We start from the raw sequence: 7,379 nt of genomic DNA, 5'->3' as shown, positions 1-7,379 counted from the left end.
ATCCGAGTAGGGGCAGTGTGGGAAGTGTTGGATGAGAGCGAGAGGGAAAAGGATACAAGGTAGTGGTCGGAGACTTGGAGGGGAGTTGCAATGAGGTTAGTGGAAGAACAGCATCTAGTAAAGATGAGGTCGAGCATATTGCCTGCCTTGTGAGTAGGGGGAAGGTGAGAGGGTGAGGTCAAAAGAGGAGAGGAGTGGAAAGAAGGAGGCAGAGAGGAATGAGTCAAAGGTAGACGTGGGGAGGTTAAAGTCGCCCAGAACTGTGAGAGGTGAGCCGTCCTCAGGAAAGGAGCTTATCAAGGCATCAAGCTCATTGATGAACTCTCCGAGGAACCTGGAGGGCGATAAATGATAAGGATGTTAAGCTTGAAAGGGCTGGTAACTGTGACAGCATGGAATTCAAAGGAGGCGATAGACAGATGGGTAAGGGGAGAAAGAGAGAATGACCACTTGGGAGAGATGAGGATCCCGGTGCCACCACCCCGCTGACCAGAAGCTCTCGGGGTGTGCGAGAACACGTGGGCGGACGAAGAGAGAGCAGTAGGAGTAGCAGTGTTATCTGTGGTGATCCATGTTTCCGTCAGTGCCAAGAAGTCGAGGGACTGGAGGGAGGCATAGGCTGAGATGAACTCTGCCTTGTTGGCCGCAGATCGGCAGTTCCAGAGGTTACCGGAGACCTGGAACTCCATGTGGGTCGTGCGCGCTGGGACCACCAGATTAGGGTGGCCGCGGCCACGCGGTGTGGAGCGTTTGTATGGTCTGTGCAGAGAGGAGAGAACAGGGATAGACAGACACATAGTTGACAGGCTACAGAAGAGGCTACGCTAATGCAAAGGAGATTGGAATGACAAGTGGACTACACGTCTCGAATGTTCAGAAAGTTAAGCTTACGTAGCAAGAATCTTATTGACTAAAGTGATTAAAATGATACAGTACTGCTGAAGTAGGCTAGCTGGCAGTGGCTGCGTTGTTGACTTTGTAGGCTAGCTGGCAGTGGCTGCGTTGTTGACACTACACTAATCAAGTCGTTCCGTTGAGTGAATAGTTTCTACAGTGCTGCTATTCGGGGGCTAGCTGGCTAGCTAGCAGTGTTGATTACGTTACGTTGCGTTAAAAGAACGACAATAGCTGGCTAGCTAACCTAGAAAATCGCTCTAGACTACACAATTATCTTTGATACAAAGACGGCTATGTAGCTAGCTATGTAGCTAGCTACGATCAAACAAATCAAACCGTTGTACTGTAATGAAATGAAATGAAAATGTGATACTACCTGTGGAGCGAAGCGGAATGCGACCGGGTTGTTGAGTGCGGAAGTTCTATTCGGTAGACGTTGGCTAGCTGTTGGCTAGCTAGCAGTGTCTCCTACGTTAAGGACGACTAATAGCTGGCTAGCTAACCTCGGTAAATTAAGATAATCACTCTAAAACTACACACTCTAAACTACACAATTATCTTGGATACGAAGACAGCAAAGACAACTATGTAGCTAGCTAACACTACACTAATCAAGTCGTTCAGTTGAGTGTAATAGTTTCTACAGTGCTGCTATTCGGTAGACGGTGGACGTTTGCTAGCTGGCTAGCTGCTGGGCAGATAGCAGTGTAGACTACGGACATAAGGAAAATACATCTAGGGAGGGCACAGCTAACTATTAGCTTACATACAAAAATATTTGGGGAAAACAGAACATGGAATAGGCTATTAATTATAAGTTTTAGATTGAAGGCTCACAGAGTCACTTGACGTTTTCGAACTGATTCACGGGCTCCCGATGCAACATTTTCTCTCAAAATTCAACAAATTTCATGTATCCTACTGACCGCAATTGCAGATGTTCGCTTCCACCACGAGACTCCCTGGGCATGTGGGGAACGCTTGATGTACCCAAGTGGCCAATTTGTTACAATAGGCTGTGTGATTCTGTATTTTACCCTGGGAGCCTTAAATTAGTGAGAAATCGTCTTCTCATTGTATGGCTGACAAATGTAAAATATGATTTAACCCGCATGATGGCTGCTTCAGTGTAAAGGAATTCACCCGAAAAGTCCGCGCAATCCCATAATACAATGGGTCTAGGACTAACTGTAATTAGCTGTAAATCATCATGTCTATATTTTTGCCTTCCCTAGAAGGGCATCCAGTATCTGCGGTTTGCATCTACTTGGACTGTAGGAGAGCTGGGGCAAGGGCGTCACGTTCTTCGCTCATTGGGACATGTCTCATTAAACTGGGTCTGGACGGGCCCTCTCCTACAGACTTTACCTCTTGGGTACTGTTTTTGGGACATGTCTCATTAAACTGGGCCTGGTGTCTCTACACCTTGATGGTGCATACCTCTGAGGCTGATGTTGACCCTGTTCTGCCCTGCCCTGGCCTGCCAAGGATGCCCTGCCCTGCCCTGGCCTGCCCTGGCCTGGCCTGCCCTGGCCTGGCCTGCCCTGGCCTGGCCTACCAGGATGCCCTGCCCTGCCCTGGCCTACCAGGATGCCCTGCCCTGGCTTGGCCTGCCCTGCCCTGGCCTACCAGGATGCCCTGGCCTGCCCTGCCCTGCCCTGCCCTGCCCTGGCCTGGCCTGGCCTGCCCTGCCCTGCCCTGGCCTACCAGGATGCCCTGCCCTGGCCTACCAGGATGCCCTGCCCTGCCCTGGCCTACCAGGATGCCCTGCACTGGCCTGGCCTGCCCTGGCTTGCCAGGATGCCCTTCCCTGCCCTGGCCTGCCCTGGCCTGCCCTTCCCTGCCCTGGCCTGGCCTGCCCTGGCCTGGCCTTCCCTGCCCTGGCCTGGCCTGGCCTGGCCTGCCCTGGCCTGGCCTTCCCTGCCCTGGCCTGGCCTGGCCTGGCCTGCCCTGCCCTGGCCTACCAGGATGCCCTGCCCTGGCCTACCAGGATGCCCTGCCCTGCCCTGGCCTACCAGGATGCCCTGCCCTGGCCTGGCCTGCCCTGGCCTGGCCTTCCCTGCCCTGGCCTGGCCTGCCCTGGCCTACCAGGATGCCCTGCCTTTCCCTGGCCTGGCCTGCCCTTCCCTGCCCTTCCCTGCCCTTCCCTGCCCTGGCCTGCCCTGCCCTTCCCTGGCCTGCCCTGGCCTGCCCTGCCCTTCCCTGCCCTGCCCTGCCCTTCCCTGGCCTGCCCTGCCCTGCCCTGCCCTAGCCTTCCCTGCCCTTCCCTTCCCTGCCCTGCCCTTCCCTGCCCTGCCCTTCCCTGACCTGCCCTTCCCTGCCCTGCCCTGGCCTGCCCTTCCCTGCCCTGGCCTGCCCTTCCCTGCCCTTCCCTGGCCTGCCCTTCCCTGCCCTGCCCTGCCCTTCCCTGGCCTGCCCTTCCCTGCCCTGGCCTGCCCTTCCCTGCCCTGCCCTTCCCTGCCCTGGCCTACCAGGATGCCCTGCCTTTCCCTGGCCTGGCCTGCCCTTCCCTGCCCTTCCCTGCCCTTCCCTGCCCTGGCCTGGCCTGGCCTGCCCTGCCCTTCCCTGGCCTGCCCTGCCCTTCTCTGCCCTGCCCTGCCCTTCCCTGGCCTGCCCTGCCCTTCCCTGCCCTGCCCTTCCCTGCCCTGCCCTAGCCTTCCCTGCCCTTCCCTGCCCTGCCCTAGCCTTCCCTGCCCTTCCCTGCCCTTCCCTGCCCTGCCCTGCCCTTCCCTTCCCTTCCCTTCCCTGCCCTGCCCTTCCCTGGCCTGCCCTTCCCTGCCCTGCCCTGCCCTTCCCTGGCCTGCCCTTCCCTGCCCTGCCCTTCCCTGGCCTGCCCTTCCCTGCCCTGGCCTGCCCTTCCCTGCCCTGCCCTTCCCTGGCCTGCCCTTCCCTGCCCTGCCCTTCCCTGCCCTGGCCTGCCCTTCCCTGCCCTGCCCTTCCCTGGCCTGCCCTTCCCTGCCCTGGCATGCCCTTCCCTGCCCTTCCCTGCCCTGGCCTGCCCTTCCCTGCCCTGCCCTTCCCTGGCCTGCCCTTCCCTGCCCTGGCCTGCCCTGGCCTGCCCTTCCCTGCCCTGGCCTGGCCTGCCCTGGCCTGGCCTTCCCTGCCCTGGCCTGGCCTGCCCTGGCCTACCAGGATGCCCTGCCTTTCCCTGGCCTGGCCTGCCCTTCCCTGCCCTTCCCTGCCCTTCCCTGCCCTGGCCTGCCCTGCCCTTCCCTGGCCTGCCCTGGCCTGCCCTGCCCTTCCCTGCCCTGCCCTGCCCTTCCCTGGCCTGCCCTGCCCTGCCCTGCCCTTCCCTGCCCTGCCCTGCCCTAGCCTTCCCTGCCCTTCCCTGCCCTGCCCTAGCCTTCCCTGCCCTTCCCTGCCCTGCCCTTCCCTGCCCTGCCCTGCCCTGCCCTTCCCTGGCCTGCCCTTCCCTGCCCTGCCCTTCCCTGGCCTGCCCTTCCCTGCCCTGCCCTGGCCTGCCCTTCCCTGCCCTGGCCTGCCCTGGCCTGCCCTTCCCTGCCCTGGCCTGGCCTGCCCTGGCCTGGCCTTCCCTGCCCTGGTCTGGCCTGCCCTGGCCTACCAGGATGCCCTGCCTTTCCCTGGCCTGGCCTGCCCTTCCCTGCCCTTCCCTGCCCTTCCCTGCCCTGGCCTGCCCTGCCCTTCCCTGGCCTGCCCTGCCCTGCCCTTCCCTGCCCTGCCCTGCCCTGCCCTTCCCTGGCCTGCCCTGCCCTGCCCTGCCCTGCCCTGCCCTTCCCTGCCCTGCCCTAGCCTTCCCTGCCCTTCCCTGCCCTGCCCTAGCCTTCCCTGCCCTGCCCTGCCCTTCCCTGCCCTGCCCTTCCCTGCCCTGCCCTAGCCTTCCCTGCCCTTCCCTTCCCTGCCCTGCCCTTCCCTGCCCTGCCCTGCCCTTCCCTGCCCTGCCCTTCCCTGGCCTGCCCTTCCCTGCCCTGCCCTTCCCTGGCCTGCCCTTCCCTGCCCTGCCCTGGCCTGCCCTTCCCTGCCCTGGCCTGCCCTGCCCTGCCCTGCCCTGCCCTGCCCTGCCCTTCCCTGGCCTGCCCTTCCCTGCCCTGCCCTTCCCTGGCCTGCCCTTCCCTGCCCTGGCCTGCCCTTCCCTGCCCTGCCCTTCCCTGCCCTGGCCTACCAGGATGCCCTGCCTTTCCCTGGCCTGGCCTGCCCTTCCCTGCCCTTCCCTGCCCTTCCCTGCCCTGGCCTGGCCTGCCCTGCCCTTCCCTGCCCTTCCCTGCCCTTCCCTGGCCTGGCCTGCCCTTCCCTGCCCTTCCCTGCCCTGGCCTGCCCTGCCCTTCTCTGCCCTGCCCTTCCCTGGCCTGCCCTGCCCTGCCCTGCCCTTCCCTGCCCTGCCCTGCCCTGCCCTTCCCTTCCCTGCCCTGCCCTAGCCTTCCCTGCCCTTCCCTTCCCTGCCCTAGCCTTCCCTGCCCTTCCCTGCCCTGCCCTTCCCTGCCCTGCCCTGCCCTGCCCTTCCCTTCCCTGCCCTTCCCTGGCCTGCCCTTCCCTGCCCTGCCCTTCCCTGGCCTGCCCTTCCCTGCCCTTCCCTGGCCTGCCCTTCCCTGCCCTGGCCTGCCCTTCCCTGCCCTGCCCTTCCCTGGCCTGCCCTTCCCTGCCCTGGCCTGCCCTTCCCTGCCCTGGCCTGCCCTGCCCTGCTCCGGCTTCAGAGCATGTTTCCTGCGATACAGGCGTCAGCCATATCCCCACACGTGATACATTGAAGTAAGTATTGGAAAGAGAACTTCAGGTTACTTGCGTAACCCCGGTTCTCTGATATTATGAGTGAGATGTATCACCGCATTCCCTTACTCACGAGAGTGTGAGAATAACCAGAAGGGAGGAGAGTGGATCCATTTATGGAAGTGAGGTCCTCACCTCATTCGCTACTCTACTTATCTGTCTCCAACAGACGCTTTTGATTGGTTCTTATGAGAGTAGGCGGTCCTAGCTGTTCGCACATGTGATATATCTCACTCATATTAGCAGAGAACTGGGGTTAGGGCTCCCGAGTGGCGCAGCGTTCTAAGGCATTGCATTTCAGTGGAAGAGGCATCACTACATTCCCTGGTTCAAATCCAGGCTGTATCACATCTGGCCATGATTGGGAGCCCCATGGCGCACAATTGGCCCAGCGTAGTCCGGGGTAGGCCGTCATTGTAAATATCAATTTGTTCTTAACTGAATTTCCAAGTTAAATAAAGGTTCAATTAAATCAAAATAAATGCAAGCAACCTTACATTTTGTAATTAAGAAATATTGAGTCATTACCTTAGCAAAAGTACCCCTACTGCCCTTCGACTGGCGCTCCCACCCTGACCTGTATTCTACCCGCCCCAGGCCACCAGCACAACAACAGCACAGGGGAGACAGAGTAGCCTGTGACAGGTTTGGTTTGATGAGCCCAGCCAGTGGAAAGTATGGGGAATTGGAGTATCTGGGCAGTCCACCCCTCAGGGCCTGGGTCTGTAATGGAAAGATTCAAACTCTCCCTCCTCCCTCCCTCTCACTCTCCCACAGCGATGCTAAAAAGCTTACAGAGGATTCACTGGTTTAAAGACACGGGGTGAAAGCTGTGTGGTTAATTTTTGCCTTAGCTGAGAATACCGAACTACACTGACGAGGGTTAGAGGACTGTTGGGATGGAAGTTGAGTAACTTTACCTCTGGTTTCTGGGACAATGTGTTGGGAGGTCTGAGGTCTCATCAGTGTGGTAGTCGATAGACGGGCAGTTTGGGAGCACATCGCACGGCGCAGTACAGTCTGAACTGAGAGACAGCCCAGATCAGTAGACTTTCAGCTTGGGAGCACAAAGCACACAGCAGAGAGCAGCCTCAACCAGGAGCCTGACACAGCCCAGAGGCCAGCACCGTCCAACCAGACCAGGAGCCTGACACGGCCCAGAGCCCAGAGCCCAGCACCGTCCAACCAGACCAGGAGCCTGACACAGCCCAGAGCCCAGAGCCCAGAGCCCAGCACCGTCCAACCAGACCAGGAGCCTGACACGGCCCAGAGCACACCACCGTCCGACCAGACCAGGAGCCTGACACAGCCCAGAGCCCAGAGCCCAGAGCCCAGCACCGTCCAACCAGACCAGGAGCCTGACACGGCCCAGAGCCCAGAGCCCAGCACCGTCCAACCAGACCAGGAGCCTGACACAGCCCAGAGCCCAGCACCGTCAGACCAGACTAGGAGCCTGACACAGCCCAGAGCCCAGAGCCCAGCACCGTCCGACCAGACCAGGAGCCTGACACAGCCCAGAGCCCAGAGCCCAGCACCGTCCGACCAGACCAGGAGCCTGACACAGCCCAGAGCCCAGCACCGTCAGACCAGACTAGGAGCCTGACACAGCCCAGAGCCCAGCACCGTCCGACCAGACCAGGAGCCTGACACGGCCCAGAGCACACCACCGTCCGACCAGACCAGGAGCCTGACACAGCCCAGAGCCCAGAGCCCAGCACCGTCCAACCAGACCAGGAGCCTGACACAGCCCAGAGCCCACA

This window comes from Oncorhynchus nerka, linkage group LG25, assembly GCF_034236695.1.
Source record: "Oncorhynchus nerka isolate Pitt River linkage group LG25, Oner_Uvic_2.0, whole genome shotgun sequence".
Taxonomy (NCBI): Eukaryota; Metazoa; Chordata; class Actinopteri; order Salmoniformes; family Salmonidae; genus Oncorhynchus; species Oncorhynchus nerka.
Note: the sequence above shows the minus strand (reverse complement) of the source record.